Source organism: Phascolarctos cinereus, unplaced genomic scaffold (assembly GCF_003287225.1).
Source record: "Phascolarctos cinereus isolate Bilbo 61053 unplaced genomic scaffold, phaCin_HiC Scaffold_4;HRSCAF=312, whole genome shotgun sequence".
In the NCBI taxonomy this organism is placed as follows: Eukaryota; Metazoa; Chordata; class Mammalia; order Diprotodontia; family Phascolarctidae; genus Phascolarctos; species Phascolarctos cinereus.
In genome coordinates, this window is record NW_027555847.1 from 440,719,675 (window position 1) to 440,739,470 (window position 19,796).

Sequence of the window (19,796 nt, forward strand, 5' to 3'; positions counted from 1 at the left end):
GAGCCATCTTGGGGAGGGAGGGAGGGGGAGAAAAATTTAAAACTCAAAAGCTTATGGAAGTGATTGTTGATAAATCAAAATAAATTAATTTTTAAAAATACTGTAGAAAATAACACCTTAAAAAATAGACTAACCCAAATGCCAAAAGAGGTCCAAAAAGCCAATGAGAAGAAGAATGCCTTAAAAAGCAGAATTGGCCAAATGGAAAAGGAGGTCAAAAAGCTCACTGAAGAAAATAATTCCTTAAAAATGAGAATGGAGCAAGTGGAAGCTAATGACTGTTTGAGAAATAAAGAAATTATAAAACAAAACCAAAAGAATGAAAAAGCAGAAGACAATGTGAAACATCTCATTGGAAAAACAACTGACCTGGAAAATAGATCCAAGAGAGATAATTTTAAAATTATTGGACTGCCTGAAAGCCATGATCAAAAAAAGAGCCTAGACATCATCTTTCAAGAAATTATCAAGGAAAACTGCCCTGATATTCTAGGATCAGAGAGCAAAATAGAAATTGGAAGAATCCACCAATCACCTCCTGAAAAAAATCCCCAAAAGAAAACCCCTAGGCATATGATAGCCAAATTTCAGAGTACCTAGGTCAAGGAGAAAATATTGCAAGCAGCCAGAGAGAAACAATTCAAATACTGTGGAAACAGGATAATACAAGATTTAGCAGCTTCTACATCAAGGGATCAGAGGGCTTGGAATATGATATTGTGGAGGTCAAAGGAGTTAGGATTAAAACCAAGAATCACCAACACAGCAAAACTGGGTATAATCTTTCAGGGTAAAAAATCGATATTCAATGAAATAGAGAATGTTCAAGCATTCTTGATGAAAAGACCAGAGCTGAATAGAAAATTTGGCTTTCAAACATAAGACTCAAGAGAAGCATGAAAAGGTAAATATAAAGAGAAATCATAAGAGACTTATTAAAGTTGAACTGTTTACATTCCTACATGGAAAGATGATACTTGTAACTTATGAGACCTTTCTCAGTATTAGGGTAATTGGAGGGAATATATATCTATATATCTATATCTATATCTATATCTATATCTATATCTATATCTATATCTATATCTATCTACCTATACAGAGGGCACAGGGTAAGTTGAATATGAAGGGATGATATGTAAAAAATAAAATTAAGAAGTGAGAGAGAATTATACTGGGTGGAGGAGAAAGGAACAGGTAGAACGGGGTAAATGACCTCACATAAAAGAGGCAAGAATAAGCTTTTACAGTGGAGGGGAAGAGGGGGTAGGTGAGAGGGAATGAGTGAACCTTACTCTTATCTGATTTGGCTTAAGGAGGGAATACCATACACACCCAACTGGGTATGGAAATTTATCTTACCCTACAGAAAAATAGGGGGAAGGGGACAAGGGGAAGTAGATAGAAGGGAGGGCAGATTGGGGGAGGGGGTAATTGAGGAGAGACAAGGTCAAAGGAGAGAATAGAATAAATGGGAGAGCAGGATAGGACGGAGGGAATTATAGTAAGTCTTTCATAACATGACCCTTATGGAAGTGTTTTGCATGACCACACATGTATAACCTATTGAATTGCTTGTGTTCTCAATGAGAGTGGATTGGGAGGGAGCAAGGGAGAGAATTTGGAACTCAAAGTTTTAAAAATGAATGTTAAAAATTATTTTTACATGCAACTGGGAAATAAGATATACAGGCAATGGGGAATAGAAATCTATCCTGCCCTACAGGAAAATAGAAGGGAAAGGGGATAAGAGAAGGGAGGGGGTGATAAAAGAAAGGGCAGACTGGGAGAAGGGGTTTTCAGAATCCATACTGTCTTGGGGTGGAGGGAGGGGAGAGATGGTGACAAAATTTGGAACACAAAATCTTATGGAAATGAATGTTGAAAACTAAAAATAAATAAATAAATGAAGAAATATCTATGGCTAAACTGAGAGATACTAATAATGCACAGTGAAAGCTTCTATGTGAATTGCTTTATGTCCTCAAATATAATTGTGTCCTCAAATGTGATAATTGGGATGACGTTTACACTATACTTCATGACACAATGATGTCTAGACTAGAATTAAATGGGATGGTGGGAATGGGGGTGAGGTATGATAATAAGAAAGTCCTAATTATCCCTAAAACAGGACTATTTTACCTTAAAGAAAATCGTATCACAGCACCTAGCATGATATACTGTTTAGAATCCTAAGGTATGAGTGAGTGATAAGTAGGCAATAATAATCTAAAGAATAAGTCTGAACATGTTCCTTCCTCATTCTAGAAACTTCTGTTGCTCCCTATTGCCTCTAGGGAAACTCTTCAGCTTTTTTTTTTAAAGCCCTTCACAATCTAAATCTAATATACCTTTCTAAGATCATTCCACATTGCTTCTTATTATATACTCCACATTCTAAACCAGGGGTGGGGAACCTGTGGCCTTGAGGCCCCTTAATAAAAAGATTTGTTCTGTAAATCTTAAATTCAGTCAAAAGGCCACACTCAAAGACCTAGAAGGCCATATGTGGCCTGGAGGCCAAAGATTCCCCACCCCTGTTCTAGATAAATTGGCATACTAGCTATTCCTCAAACTCAGTATTTTATCTTTTGACTCTATATCTTTTCATAGGTTCTCTGTGCCTACAGTTCACTCTCTCTTCACCCCAATCTTTTAGTATCCATAGCTTTCTTTTCTTGTAAAAGAAAAAAAGCAGTTTTTTGATGCCTTTTATATCAATCATTTGGGGGGGGGTGGACCTTTCCCTACTCCCCCTCAAATTTCTCAGTGACAAAAATAATTAAACAAAAACTCTCAATGAAGTGAAAGCAACTGATAATGTATGGAAAATTCTGTCCTACTTTTTTGCTCTGAAGAGGGAAGTAAATTTCATTCTCTGTTTTCCAGGCCCTTCCCTGTTTTTTCAGTTATTCAGAATTTGTTGTAATTATTATATATTATTCTTTTGGTTCTGTTTGCTTTGCTCTGTATCTCTTCATAGAAATCTTCAAGTTTCTCTGAATTCCTTATATTTTTGATTCAATTCTTACTGAACAAAAAATTTCCATTAAATTCATATACCAAAAATTTTCAGCCATTCTCCAATTGATAGACACCCAGAGTCCTTAGCTTTCTTTAAGGCTCACCATATATGACACCCCCAACAAGATCCTTCTTCTGATCCATTTAGTTCTCTCTCCCTCTATATACTAACCTGTTTACCAGTGGCTCCCCAACAGTAGATTGGAAGTTCCTTGAGGACAAAGACTGATTTCTGGGGTTTTTTTGGTTGTATTCTCACCATTTAACACAATGAGTTACATAGAACAGGTGTATAATTAATGTTTATTGAATTGAATTGAATGTGCCTTTTATCATTCTTAAAATATGGATTTGTAATGGGATAACATTTAGCTATTCACCTGCTAGACTTCTACTTGACAGTGGTTACCAAGCTTTATTTCACAACTCTGACTCTCAGAGATATTGCAGTGTATTGCATTTCAACAAAAATAACTCTGGCAACTGTTTCAGCCATCAGAAACTACTAGTTTGGTTGACTTTAGGGAAAAACACATAAGTACTCTAGAATGAGCAGTGCAACTAATCAGGCTGTCAAGATATGCTGCTACTTTACTTCCAAATCAAAACTAAATTCGTGGTTGAGAATTTTCTAAATTTCAGCTGAATTCCCAGATCTTTTAAAGTAATAATGAATCCTTGCCTCTGAGACTTCTGGGAAGTAAAGTTTTGAAGGGAAAATATAAAAAAAGAGAAAGAAAGAAGTTCATGATATGTTTATGAAAGAATCTAAACTTTCTGGAATGGTTGCATCTGTTTAGAGGGCATGGAAGTATACAGAACAATCTATGAGAGAAGGAAAGAAAAAGAGACAGAAGTTTGTGAGGCGATTAAGGAACATTTGTTACCAATTATGCTTTCACCACTGAAGCCAGGCCCTGAATTTGACTCAGCACAAATGAAAAAATGAAATCTTTCATAAGAGTTCCTTTCATCTTAAGATGTGATTTAATATAACGTTTGGTATTTTGAATGTAGCCTTTAACACACCAGCAAGGAGAAGCAGCTTAATTTTATTTGTTTTCATTTGCTTCCATTTTGTTTGGGCTATCAATAATACCACAGCCCATGACAGGCAGCTGATCTCTAGGAGAGACTGCAGCCAAATAGAAAATCCAAGCCAAGCTGTGAACTTTAGTCCTCAGATTTATAAATCGCTCATCTCTGACACAGACAATGCCATCCCTTGTGTTGACATCTTAAGGAAAAAAACTGGGACAATTTTTTATGTGGGGATGGTAATGACAATACACTCTAAGATTCACTTTCTTATTAATGAAGGATTTGTGCTATTGCACCATGAAAGACAACTGTGTGTTTACTGAAAACAGTGCCATATTCATTGTGCAGTGCCCTGGAAAAGTACAAGACCAATCCAAAACCCCAATTATGGGGGAGGGGGTCTGGACTGGAGGCTATTTGGAGAGTATGAACTCTTATGCCTACTAGTATTCCCTGTGTGTGGTGATTTCATTGCCAAATTCAGTTGCTTTCTTAGTCCTGGTCCTTTTAACCTTTTTGCAGCTATGACACTGTTGGCCACCGCCTTCTTTAAACTTAGCTTTTAGGACAATGCATTATCCTCTGGAGCTCTGAACCCAATTTCTCTGTGTCCTTTTAGGTGGTTCTTCTTCCTCTTGCCCATAAAATCTAGGATGTTACCTAAAGATTCTGTCCTTAGCCCTCTGTGCTTTGCTGTTTATTCCCTGTTCCTGATATCTTCCATGGCTTAATGTGAATGAATTCCAGGTCTAGTCTCAGACTTTTTTCGAAGCTGTACTTATACATTCTCAACTATCTGTTAGTTATTTCCACCTAGATGTCCTGCTGGCACCTTGGATCTAACATGCCTTAAACGGAATTCATCATCTGTTTCATGAAGCAGCTTCTTCATCTCACTCTCCTATATCTATTCTTTTTTAAAAGTAAAATTGTATTGATATATTTCATTTTTTTATCATCTATATTTTTCAGTAGATGTCTTCCCCTCCCGTCACCCTGCAAGCAATCCCTTATGACAAAGAAAAAAAATAGTTTAGTAAAACTAACCAATATATAGAAAAAGTCTGATATATGCAGTATTCCAGACCCATAGCACCCAATCTCTGCAAAGAAGCAAAGGAAGAGGCCAAACTTGGTCATTATAATTTTACAGAATTTAGTTTCAATATTTTTTATTGCTTTTCCATTTATGTTGCTGTAGCACAGTGCCTGGAACATAGTGGTGTATCTATTCATCCATCAGTAGTCATTGTGTATATTATTTTCCTAGTTCTTTTTACTTTACATTGAAAAAATGCATGTCTTCCTGTTTTTCTGTATTCATCATGTTCATGTTTTCCTATAGCACAGTAATATTCCATTATATTTATGTATACTACAAGTTGTTCCTCAATTGACCATCTGCTTTGTTTCTAGTTTTTAGTTCTTTGCTGCCACAAAAGATGCTATAATAAATATTATGGGGAACATGAGGACTTTCTTTTTGTCACTGAGTTCCTTGGGGCATATGCCTAGCAGTAATATCTCTGGATCAAAGAATAGGGACATTTTAGTCACCTTCTTAGCATAATTCCATATTGCTTTCCAGAATGATTGGACCAAGCTATAACTTACCACCAAGGCATCGGTTGCTGTCTTTCCATAGTGCTTCCAACATTTACTATTCCCATCTTTAGTCAACTTACTCAGCTTACTGGATTTGAGTTGAAATCTCAGTTTTAATTTTTATTTGCCTTATTATTAGTGATTTGGAACATTTTTTTCATATATTTCTCAATAGTTTGCAAATCTTTTGAGAACCATTTGTTCATATACTTTGATTACTTGTTTATCCAGTGAGGAGTAGCTTTTGTTCTTATGTATATTTCTACTATTTTTCCAGTCACTTAGGTCTGAAGCTCTACAGTCATTTTGCACTGTTTTCTATCCTATACTTCTAATAAGTTATCAGTTGCTAAGTCTTGTCAATTCTCCATTAACAGTTTCTCTCAAATCCATTCCTTCTTTTCATTCTCAGAGTCACCATGTTGGTCTGGATTCTTTTGCTAGTTATGTTCCCATTTCAATCCATTCTGCATATACTGCCCCTAGATTCACCTTCCTAGAGCACTGCTTTGAGCACGGCACTCTCCTGCTCAAAACTCCACAAAAGTCACTAGTACTTCATTTTCTACTCTCTGCTAGATATCTCCATCTCAAACTCAACATGTTCAAAGGTAAACTCCTCATTTCCCCTCCCCCTATGAACCCAAATCAGCTACTGTTCATTGCTCTTTTTCTCTCCCTATTCTTTTATACTTTCCTTTCCTACCATCCTCCCAAACACTCAAGTTCAGAATCTCTGTGTTATATTTGACTCTTCTCACTCCTTCACCAGTCCATACCCAATTCATTGCTGAGCTCCATGGATTCAGCCTCCCTAAATCCCCCCTTCCCATTTGTCCCTTACTTTTCACTGTTAATGCCACTACACAATTCAGTCCCTTATTTCTCTTTCCTGGAGTATTGTAATAGACTCAATGAGTCTCTTTGCCTCTAGGACTTCCTTTTCCAATCTCTCCCTCCCCTGACAACCCTGACAAAGAAATCTTCCTAATGCATTGGTCTAATCATATTATCAACTTATTGTCTTGGCATTCAAGGCTCTCAGCAATCTGGCTACAACTTACCTTTCCAATTTTATTTCATTCTTCCCTTTTCATAATATATGTTCCAGCTAAACTGGATTACTTACTGTCCCCTGATCTCATCCTACCATCAACTGCTGCTGTGCAGGCTATCTTATACATCTGCAAGAGGCATGTGATATTATTACCTACTGAAATTCTTTTCTTCCTTTAAGACTCAGTCCAAGTGTCATGTTTCTCAGTAGAATGTAAGCTCCATGAGGGTAGAGACTGTTTTTCTCTTTTGACTTCGTATTATTCCCAGTGCCTAGCCCTTAATATATACTTATTGAATTGAATCAATCCAGATAGAAGTGATCCCTTTTCCCCCAACCTTCTTCTCTCTGTTTGACCTCTCCCAGGTATTTATCACATTCTAACTTGTATAATAGTTATTTGCATATCTGCCTTATCCTTTGACTAGACTGTAATCTAATGGAAGTTAGAGACTATGTTTTTTGTTCATCTTTGTATTCTTAATGTCTAGTGCCGAGTCTTGCATATAGTAGGTACCTAGTACATATTTGTTGAATAGAATGAATTCATTCATGAAAGCATTTATTTTGCACTTACTATATGCCAGACACTGAATTAAGCACTGGAGGTAAAGATACAAAAAGTGAGACAGTTCTTGACCCCAAGGAGCTTACATTCTACTTGGGGAGCAATGACCAGGGAAAGGAGTTTTGGTTTGGTGAGTTACAAAGATGGGAAGTTGATCTACAGGGTAGTCAGTTTCCATGCCCTTTCCAGAAACAATAGCAGATCCAAGACTGGATCCTAGATTTCCAGATTTCTTTGCTGGCATTCAATAAATATTTAAAAATGAATGAACAAATTTAATAGAAGGAAATAATGAAAACTAATGAAAAGCATACTGATCTGAAAGTCAGGTAATTTAAATCTTAGGCAGCCAGCTGGCCCAGTGGCTAGAGCACAGGAGCTGGGATCAGGAAGACCTGAATTCATATCCAGCTCCAGACACTTATTAGCTATGTAATCCTGGGCAGAGGACAATGTTTATCTTCCTCAATTTCCTCATCTTTAAGAAACGGATAATAATAGAACCTATCTCCAGGGTCATTGTGAGGATAAAATGAAATAATATTTGTAAAGCACTTTGTAAACTTTCAGTACTATATAAATGCTGGCTATTATTATTTTCTTAATTCTACCATTAGCTCACTGTGTGCCTTAGTAGTCCATGCCTGGAATGTTACATAGCATAGGTTATCTGTGTCTCTTTGATCATCTATAAATTGGAAGGATAATACCTACCACCATGTATTTCACTGGATGTTAGAAGATTAAGTCAAATAGCTTTGGATTTTTTGGAAGAAAGGCATTATAAAAATACCAGGAAATATTATTAATGAGCCTAATTCTCTGATTTACTGGTAGAGATCTGGCTTCCATAAATTTGTAAAACTCTGAAGTTTTCCTCAGAAGTTGATATACATTGTAGAGTTTGCTTTGGATTGAAGGGAAGAAGAGGAGCAAGAAGATAATTCTACTTCCCTTACCCTCCTGAGCTACATGTACAATGCTGCAAAGTTAGAGATGATGTTAGGTCTTAGGGCATAGCCTAGAACAGGTGGAATATAAAATTAAGGCCAGCATATCCTGATATTCTCTCTTGCTGCTTTCCTATCTTCTGCTCAGATGAGTTCTTTCATGGTTTCCAGTAGCTTTTCTACATTGTCCACACTGCTAACAGCTGAAAATTATCTTTTAAATCAGAAATGATCAAAGATTTTGGAAAGAGGATAAAGAAGTTGGGTCTCCTCTACTGGATATCCTGTTTCTACAGAGTATTCCTGCATTCTGTGAAGGTGGAGAAAGAAAATCAGACAAATTGTTATGAATGTTCTCTTGTGATCCATTAGGCTTTTCCTATATCTGACTTGAGTAAACTCACTCAGAGAGCCATTTAATTTCCTAGCCTGGTTTGTCTTTTGGTCTTTTGAGCGCCAACAATGAGGGAGACAATTGGTGTGGTGTGGTGTGAGATGTTAATGATAGGGAACCAGAGGCACTGTGGTGAAGCTGAAATGCACTGCATTTGGAGTCAAAAGTATGTGGATTCAAATCTTTGATTTGCTCCTTTCACTGGCTCGTCACCCCTTTACCTCTACCTCTTACCCTTTTACTGGGCCAGTCATTATTAATCCTCTATGCAATAAGGGACCAAGCCAGCTGTCAATGTTTTCTTCATCTATAAAATGAGGGGGACGGACTATGTAATCTCTCAAGTTCTACATCCAAAGGCCTATGAACTGGTGTGAATTATGACTCTACTGCTTACTTCCTGTGTGAACTTGAATAAGTCATGTTGTGGTTGTGGCTAGTCCTTTGTTCTGGAAGAGGACCATGACATCAGGAAGATGATGCCATGACTTGCAACTGAATTGGAGTTGAGTGATGGGGGTGGGGGCTGTGCAAAGTCACCAGCCTCACTTTCTCCTTCGGAGCCCTCTGGGTCTAGTGGCCAGATATAGATCAGTACAACTGGATTTGGCCCCGGTTGAAATGGGAGACCTTAGCCTTTTTAAGCTAGGGTCTTTCCAAGTTCTCACTTAGATTAAGGCAATTCCCATTCAGTGATTTGGCCTGTTTAAGAAGTAAGTGAGGGGATGGTCCCTTCAATCAAAAAACGAAACAAAACAAAACAAAAATCAAACTGAGAGGGGAAAGACCCTCAGGGTTGCTGACCAAAAGAGAAACAATTACTATTTTTGTTCACTCAGAGCCATCTGGGCCCAAAAAAATAACCATTAAGTGGTGCTTGGGCAGAGACCTATTGTTGGCCAATCAATGAGAGCCAGAGTGAATTGGGTCTGAGGCATGGTCTTTAAGAAAGAAATCGAGTCAGTAAACACCAAGATAACTTGGGTCTGTAAAATGAAGTGTTTGGACTTTCCAGCTCTAAATACTATGAACTCCATGTTGGCTTAAAGACAATTAAAATTTTATTTTACAGAGAGTGTGGGATAGCGTGAAAGTGAACAGATTTTTCGACATTGCTATGTGTATAAACAGTTACTAAGGTCTGTAACTTATTCGTATGGAAAGAACATGACTTAGAAGAAAGGTAAATGAAATTTCTTTCCTGATTTCATTACTTACTTTTTAGGGGTTTATAAGGCCTGTCTACCTTCTTCTTCTTTGATTCCTTGCATTTGAATAATGGGAACATTCAAATTCAAATAAAACAAGCATTTACTAGGCACTTACTACACTTGATAATGAAAACTTTAGTATGAATAAATGAATGAAAAACCACCGCCTACAGCACTGTTTTTGATGCTTATACCCATGAAAAAAGTGAAATAAAAAAGCGAGTTAAAAATGAGCTAGCCACTGCCCTTAAGCTTACATTCTAATCAGAGAAGACCACACTTCTACGGGAGTGGTAGGTGGAGTATTTTAGTCAGTGGAATGAGGTAAACAGAACTACAATGCAATTAATCAATTAACATTCATTTCCCTTTCTAGAAGTAATGCTCCTATTTATTTGGTTACTATGTCCAGAGCAAGAGGTAGAAGACAGTAGTGGGTTTTTGTAGGGCAGTAGAGCAGATGATAAAATGACTAGGTATAGGACTGGATGGATATGATATCAAGAATAGTTTAGGGGCTCCCTAGATTTAGAGGGTTCAGAAAGTTTGTACTTACTGCCCAATCAAAATAATTTGTTCCAAAATTGAGTTGACTAACTTTCCCAGGGACTATGGCATGAATTTTGAAGGTCCTGTGATGCAGATGATGTTGGTCCAGCTGGGAAGAAGTGGAAATGGTGGCAAGGAAAATGGCTATATGACCGAGGGAGATGATTGGATATTTGGATGATCTGGGGGGTCTGCCTAGATATAAAGGGATAGGTAAGCTTGTACACACTCTCAGTTCTCGACTAAGACAGTTAGACAAGCCAGATAAGTGCTAGATATGACATGGCCTCTATACAGAGTTTTTCGAAGAATGAGATAGTTTTAAAAATATGTAACAATCTTTAAGGAAATAAAAGTTTTATACAAGTACAAAATACAGCGATTGTGTCTATTAAATGTCTTAATATGATCTGTTTATTATTCATTGTAGAAAATGATTATTGTCTACTGTATGATCATTTGGGTGTCACAGGTCAATTAGGAGAATTCCATGATTGTTCTAGTGGTCATAAATCCCTAAACACCTCCGAGATACCGTGTCCAAAACAGATTATTTTAGCCAAAGGTTAAACATACTTTAGTATGGTAATTCAAAATACATTCCACAATGAAGGGATCCTTGTAATGCATATTTCAAGAGAATTCAAAGATGTGTTACAAGTGGTCTTTATTTTTGCTTTGTCTGTTTTAGACATCTTTAGCCTTTCTTGGCCATGTAATGCCTACTAATACTATGGTTGTTATTTTATCTGATTAGCACCATTAACCTGGTAGCTAGACATTGTCCAGAATATAGAATTATGTACATTTGCTATATTTATTAGGTGATTAATCATATTTCACTTTGTGGTAGAGAGTCCAACCTGGAGAAAAAGGAACGGATTAGAAAATGATCTCTTTTCAAGCATAAAATGTTATGATTTAATTTGTAGTTTGGATATAAAATTATTATGATGTAGTTCAAGAGTGTCAAACTCAAATAGAAAGAGACACTTGTGGGCAGCATATTGACTTAGAAACCCACAAATTAACATTATCTACCTTGTATTGTATTTCAGCTGTTAAACATTTCCCAATTACATTTTAATCTGGTTCTGGCTACACTTGAGGAGTTTTGAAGCCACTGGAGGGTACATTTGATACCTGTGTTGTAGCTTACTCTTCGTGGAAAAACTCTATAGCTTCATTCCATTTTCTTCACTTTTTTTATTCTTTCTTCTCTTCCCTGGGTATAATGTTTCAGTTGTAAATACTTTGTTTTTTTTTTTTAGTGTGTTAATACATAAAACAAACCTGTCTATCTTTTCTCTTATTAAAAAATCTGTTCATTGACAAATTATTTTTTAAAAAATAGAACTTAACAAGATTCCAGATACCTTTAAAAATGCCACAGATAGCAAAACTAATCTCTAACCTGAATGCAATTCTTTCTCTTCCAGTGATTCTGTGTGTGTGTGTGTGTGTGTGTGTGTGTGTGTGTGTGTGTGTGTCTTTCTTTACAACAAGTTAACTGGGATTTTTTTCTCCCAGTACTTTGGTTTCATTGTTAACCATAAATCAACATCTACTAATAGTATTTAGACTTACACGGAGCAGGGAAACTATAAATATGAACTTTCCCACACTACTATCCATCAGTGCTCTTTGTCTGATTCTGGTCCATCATGAATAGATTTAACAGTGAGGTTTTTATACTTCCAAGCATCAGAGACAGAGTTGATCGTGATTCCAGTGAGCCACGTTAATTTTTAAATGCCAACCTTCAGAACAGAGGAAAGGTATAATTAGATAATAATTGCATATTCTGTGCAATGTTTGGGGCAATAAACATCTCCTAGTGCCAGGTTAGGAGATTATCCAACTGATTTCACAACAAAGGCCACATAATGTGTTCTATTCCACCCCAGTGGAAAAGTTTATTTATTTTTTTCTGTAAAAAGGATTAAGTGATTCCCAAAAGACCGAACTGAATTTCAAACCTAGAGTTTGATTTTAATTAAAGAATTGTACATCCATGTTTTATAGATCCAACAGGAACAGTGTAGCTTGGTTGGCAGGTAGGTATTACCTAAGTAATTGGGTCAACACAATCTGGAGTGAAATATAATAATGCTGTACCTGTGGAGACTGAATGTAGCTCAATTTATATCATGATCCACCCTTCTGGGTACCACTCAAGTGAAGTGGATATTGTCTGTAGTGTCCGGAATGAAACAAATCTCCTCCCTCTTTTCCACTCACTGACACCTATTGATAATATATTTTACAGACTCTTAAGCCCATCAATTTAAAAAAAAAAGGACCTCTTATTCTGTCTGGTTTAAAATCTGGCCTGCCCATGCTTAGTTTGGGGTTGCAAGATGAAAAGTGAAAAACAAGTAGGGGCAGCAGAACTATCCAGAATCTTAAAATGGTGATGTTATTTTTGTTCATTTATGGTATCAAGTACCAAGAGACTTGCTTTACTGAAAATTCACTTGAAGATCCCTAGTAAAGGGGAACCTAGTACTTCTCAAAGAAGCCCATTCTATTTATTAATAGTAATCCATGATTTTATAAAGGACTTTGAGGATTACAAAGCACCTTCACATACATTATCTCGTTGAAATCTCACAACAAATCTGTAAGGTAGGTGCTACCACTATTATTAGTCTCATTTCACAAGCAAGGAAGCTGACGCTTAAATGACTTGAAAGCTGGTATCAAGAGGCAGGCTTCATATCCAGATCTTTCTGACCCCACCTACAGCATTCTATGCACAATACCTAATGCCTTGTTAAGAAGTTGCCTGTACTTTGTGTATTTGTGTATGGACTTCCAAGACTATGAGTATTATTTTCAGGATCTTCCTTGTATTTTTGTCTCCTGTGAATTCTTCCTATGCTGTAGCTCTGACTCCCTAGAGTGTCTAGCTTGATAGAGCCATGCAGGAAATTTTCTCCCTCCTATCATTTTAGCTTCAAGCTCTCTTGTTCAGATTTTTTTGTAAGATGTCAAATAATTATATTTTCAAAAATTGGTTCTTGTTAGGTATACTCCATCCCTGGTCAAGAATCTATCATTCTTATATTTTTTAAAATGGTACAAAGATCCAAATCCATTCTCACAAATGATCTTCACCAGCTGTTTATTTCCAAAATCGACCTTTCTGTTCTGAAGCCCTCATCTTTAGATGGCAGCTGTGACAAAAGCACAATCGGTGTCCCTAAGACTTTTAGTCTCTTGCCCTCAAATTCATAATTCCTAGGAATACCTTTTTTTTTTTTTTAGGCAATTGGGGTTAAGTGACTTGCCAGGGTCACACAGCTAGTAACTGTCAATGTTTGGTCTGAGGCCAGATTTGAACTCAGGTCCTCCTGACTCCAAGGCCAGTGCTCTATCCACTGCGCCACCTCACTGCCCCTTAACAATTCTTTTTTTGTTTTGTTTTTGTTTTTGTTTGTTTGTTTTTTGTCTAGGCAATAGGGTTAAGTGACTTGCCCCGGGTCACACAGCTAGTAAGTGTTATATGTCTGAGGTCACATTTGAACTCAGGTCCTCCTGACTCCAGGGCCAGTGCTACAAATACTTTCTAGGGATGTTTTGGCAGCGCTGTTAATCCCCACTTGAATCCCTGGAAGTGCTTGGTGGTCTTCAGATTTGACAAGATTTGGGAGAGTCTCTGTCATATAGTAGATATGGTCCCAGAAAGACAGCAGATCTTGATGTCAGGTTAACAAACAAGTGGCATGGAATAAGGGAACCACTAACCCCCATGACTCAGCTCTTGTTATTTTTATCATTAATGGATGTCTTCCCTTCTGAGGTCACCTGCAGGTCCACATCATCATTCTTTGAAGTGTAAGAAACTCCTTTCTTCTCAGAAGTTCCAGCTCCCCTAATCTGTCGGAGAGCCTCATGTTTATCACTTAGTTCCAAGTATTCATTCAGTGGTGCTTCTTTCCTTTCTTTGCGTCACATACTTCTGTTCTCTTACTATTCTCTGATACATGCAGGTCAGGATTCTCTTCTGCTTCTTCAGGTTCTTTTTCTCTTTCTTTTCTTTCCCCTTTCCTCTTCAACTACTCCCTCCATCTTTCAAGGAGGACTTCATTCTCTCTGCTCATCTGGAGAATAGAGAGTCTCTGTTCAGTGACATTGCAGTTACTTAGTGATAGCTGAAGAGCAGGCATCCTGAATGCTTTGTAGGTCCAAGCAAAATTCCTGTAACAGCATCCATCTCTTCTGGAGAGCAAGCCTGGAGCTGGGCCGCTTCCAATGTCCCATATGCCCTGGGTCCCTTCTGGTGCCACATGTGCTGTCCCTGGAGCTGGGTTCCTTCCAGGGACACATTTGCCCTGGTTTGAGCTGTCTCTGGAGGGTACACAGGGCACATGTGGCACCAGAAGGGGCCTAGCTCCAGACATACGCCAAAGAAGGGATAACCCTTGTTACACTCCCCAAGTTCTTCACAGTTGTTAGAAGTGAGAACTTCAACTCTCAGGCTTCTGTTATTCCTATTGGCAGCTACCATGGTTAACTCTCGTAACTGCTGATCATTCCTGTTCCTCTCACTGAGAGAGTAGGGAGGGTTTCTGTTTCCCTTCCAAACCAGAAAGTCTGCCAGCTTTCAGACTTACGTGCATTTTGCTTTTGGCCACATTCTTGTCTATGCCTAAGTCCTGCACATCTTCAACATAGGGTAACCTTTAAATCTCTGTTGCAGAAGAGATTTGTGGAGCATGTAGGGGAACTAGAATGCCACTATTCCTTTCTTATCATCAAATAGCATCATCAAAACACTCAAACATGGGTGGTCTTTTACACTACATTTTTGCTAACACTGCAGTGTTATAGATACTTGGTAAGATCACAGATCAAACAATTAAGTTATCTTCCTTCTGTTCAGTAATACCTTTGTTATTAGATTTATATCCATATGGTAAAAGATGGTTTAAAATTGTTAAATTCAAGAGAGGCAAAGATCAGTATTTTCAATCAGCCGCTTACCAAAAAAAAAAAAAAAAGAAGTGAGAGAGAAACAGGCTCAGTCACTTTTTGGATTAAAGATCAGCTCCCAGTTGAGGGCTACCTTTACTTAGATAAAGTTTCAGGATTCAGAACCACTGGGAGAAGGTTCAGGACACGGATTCCAGGGATTATGTTGCCCCCTGTGATCGATTTCTAGGGATATGACCACATATGAAGTTGCTAACTGGCTATGGCTGCCTGCCTGACTTCATTAAGTCAAAGGTAGCTTTTAAGTCTATGAAATGCTTATGGGCAAGAGAGAGATTTTTTCAATCTCTGTTTAGGATAGAAATGGTTGAAGTTGTAGGTGGAAGGGCTCTGGCTAGATAGATATAAATTTTGGCTAAAAGAAATATTTGGGCATCAGAACTGGTTATGGGTATGTCCTTTGCTCAAGAGATGTGTTTCTAAAAAGTTTTCTGAAAGCCAAAAAAGTTTTTTTTTTGAGGCAATCAGGGTTAAGTGATTTGCCCAGGGTCACACAGCTAGTAAGTGTCAAGTGTCTGAGGCCAGATTTGAACTCAGGTCCTCCAGACTCCAAGGCCAGAACTCTATCCACTGTGCCACATAGCTACCCCACCTAATATGTTTTTTGAAAAGTTAAATCACATTCTGAATGGTATTTATCTAAGGAATCCTATCATGAATCCTTTTTTTTTTTTTGGAAGAGCATAATAATACCTGGATTTGTTTTACAAATCTATATTTTTACATATTTTTGAGTAAAGCAAGGAAAATCTTACTGAGGAAAGTATTGTGATGATTTTTACAGATTTTATAAATCAGACTGATCTTCCTAAGTTTGAGAGAACTTAGACTTTCCTACTTGAAGGTAGAGACTTCATGATTTTCTAACACTGATTTTTATGATATTTGAGCATTTCTTGCCTACAAATTTTTCTGCTCTATTTAATCCATGTGAATCAGAACATGGGGAATAACAAAAAGATCCAAAATTAAGAAAAAAACCCTTATTCCCTAAAAAACCTGAAGAGTCAAGTAAAATCTAAAATAGCACATTAAAAAATGGTTTAGAAATTATGCTTATTAGGAATCTATTCTGTTGACCTGCATAAATTATATTTTATTGGTATGTGGGGAGGGGGTAGAGGAAGCAAAGTCTTTAGAGAGGGAGGTAGGCCTAAGCCTGTGAGGTGCATATTTTTAAATTTTTTCATCATTGGGAGCTCAGTTGAGTTAGAGCAGCAATTTATTAAATAGACCTCACAGCCAAAATTACTGAATAACAGTCATTAATTTAGGTTGCTACTCATTAGTAACTCTAGCCATGTAAACATTTTCAAATACAATTAAATCCTCAATTGATAAAATAGTAACGAAATGTCCAAGTTGATCCACAGATAATGAACAATCTGAGACCAATTCAGCAGTCCAAAGTTTTCTGGCTTGTAATGACCTAGAAGAGTTTAGGCTCTATCAGCATAGCCTCTTCATAGCCCAGGATCTCCTCTGTGCCATGAAAGGAAATGGAACAACACTTCAGTTGAGGATCAATTTATATCTCCACTATAATTCAAATGGCCTAATTGAGGAAAAAAATTTCCAAAGATTCCAAATCTTAGGTCTAAGGATGTAAGCAGGATAATTCCAACGTACAATACCTGAAGTCACTGATAAATTTTGCCTGTTTAAGTAAATTGTGATGACAAACCGTGAAAACTATGTAGTTTCTATTCACAGACTTTGCTAATAGTGTGAAATGTTTTTAACAAGTTGGCTTAAGGGTTTGCAATTGTTATAGGTGACACATTTTTTTAAAGGATTATTTCTTCTATTCCTTCATATGTGACCTTTTAAAAAATATCTAGTCAGAAATTTTGCTTTAGGTTGTGAGAGCATGACATTTCTAGTATAACATACATGACTGCACTTGTTCTTTTACAAACAACATTGGGGTTTTGTCCCAATCTTTCTGTTACACAGAGAAGTTTATGAGTATCCCATGAGTAGCTGAGAAACATTTGGCAAAATTAAAAAAACAAACAAACAACTAAACATTTCAATAGATAATTGCTCTTGTAATTCATATTTTAAAAAAAAGTATGCCACACATTAAACTTTGATTATTTTGCTTGGAATTTTATATTTCAGTTGACAAGCTTCTATATTGTTTTGAAAATAATTTCAAAGGGAAATTTTCAAGGCGAATTGATGTCATTTTTTCTTTCAAGTTTGAGTCCCTTTATTCTTTAAAGTTGTTTTATTGATGGCTTTTTTTTTTTGCAACAAAGTCACAGAATTATACAATCACAGATTTGGAAGGGATCTCAGCAACCATCTAGTACAACCTGTACCAGAAAAGAATTATAATTCTCACTAAAGCATCCCTGACAAGTGATAATCAAACCCCTATTTTGAAAACCTCCTAGAAGGGGGAACACTCTACCCTAGAAGCCACCCACTTCAGTTTTAGACAACTCTGTTAGGAAAGTGTTCTTGACATTAAGACTTTATTTAACTCTGCGACTTTTCATCTATTACTTGTGGTTCATCCCTTTGGAGTAAAACAGAATAAATCTAACCTCTCTTCCACGTGAAAGCCCATCTAATACTTAAACACAACTACAGCGTCTCCTATTTTTTCTTCACCATGCTAGAAATCCCCATTTCTATCAACTGATCCTTATATGATATGGACTTAAGGTTTTTCCACTATCCTGGCTGCCCTCCTTTGGATGCTCTCCAGCCTATCAAAGTCTTTCCTTAACTGTGGTATACAGAATTGAACAAACACTCCAGATGGTGTCTGAACAGGGCATAGTACAAGGGGTCTCTCACCTCTTTATATTTGAAAGCTGTGCCTTTCTTACTTTAGCCCAAAAGCACATTTCTCCTCTAAGAGAAGGAAGCTGTGTCTCATCTTTAGTTTCTGGAGCCAAGACTGGTCATTGTGTAAAATCTAAATTCTGATATTTTTAAAGTGTTTTCATTTACATTATTGTAATTATTGTGCATGAGAGGCAGCTTGGCATGGTAGATAGCTATATGAGCTAGGTAAAATGCTGGTTTTGGAGTCAGGAAGACCTAAGTTCAAGTCTGACATATTACCTGGTGACCATGGGCAAATAACATTATCAGTTATCCATGAAACTCTTTAAGCATATAAATCATAGAGGAGTGGTTGCTCTGCATGGTTGGAGGGAATGTCTTCACCATGAGGGAATTGCTCACACAGATTGGATGGGCACTCTGCAAACTTGAACCTAAACATTAATGAAACAACAATATAAAAATTGCATAATGTTCTTCTGTCTTTGCTTTCTCTGCTTGGCATAATTTCACATAAGTCTTCCTACATTTTTCTGAATTCAGCCTATTTATAATTTCATACAGTCCATATGTTCCATTATAGTATATTATTCAGTTATTCCCCAGTGGATGGGCATCACTTTGTTTGTATTTTTTTTTCTACAAAATTTTACATTTCTACAAAAAATGCTGTTATAAATATTTTTGTACACAGAATCTTTCTGTCATTGACCTCCTTGAATTATATATTCAGTAGTGGTGATCATTAGGTCAAAGAATATGAATAGTTTAGTAACTTTCTGTTCTTTGCATTTAATTTACTAATACATTCAACAAATACATTTACTAATACATTCAACAAACATTCCTACCTTGTGAAAGATGCTTTATGTATCCAGGACATGATATGGTATAGGCCTAATGTCATTCTATATCTTTTTTTTTTTGGTTGGGCAAGAAATACTTGGGCATCAGAACTGGTTATGGGTATGTCCTTTGCTCAAGAGATGTGTTTCTAAAAAGTTTTCTGAAAACCAAAAAAGTTTTTTTTTTTGAAGCAATCAGGGTTAAGTGATTTGCCCAGGGTCACATAGCTAGTAAGTGTTATGTGTCTGAGGCCAGATTTGAACTCAGGTTTTCCTGAATCCAGGGCTGGTGCTCTATCCACTGCCACCTAGCTGTCCGAACCTAATGTCATTCTAAAACCTAATTGTCGTTAGTTTTTTGTGAATGCTTCAAATGCCTCTTTTTTTTTTTAAATCAAACATCCATCTTTTTTCATTGTCAGGTTCAGGTTTGCAGGAAATTTCACCTTGGAGTACATCTTGAGTTCCTTTGCTCTTTGGAACATATTTCATTCCTTCCTGCAGTTTCTGATGGATGTAAAATAGTCTTGAAAATTTAAATATTCTTTTCTTTATAATTGAAAGTCTTTTTTCCTGGTGCCTTACAGAATTTTTTGTTTCAGTAGAATTGTTAAATTTAACCATTATATGTCTTGAAATTTGCAGCATAAGATTTGTTTTCTGGAGGAGGCATGTGAATTACTTTGGCTCTTAGTTTTCTGTGTTTTGAAGTTCTGGACAGTTTCATTGTATTATTTCTTGCATTATGA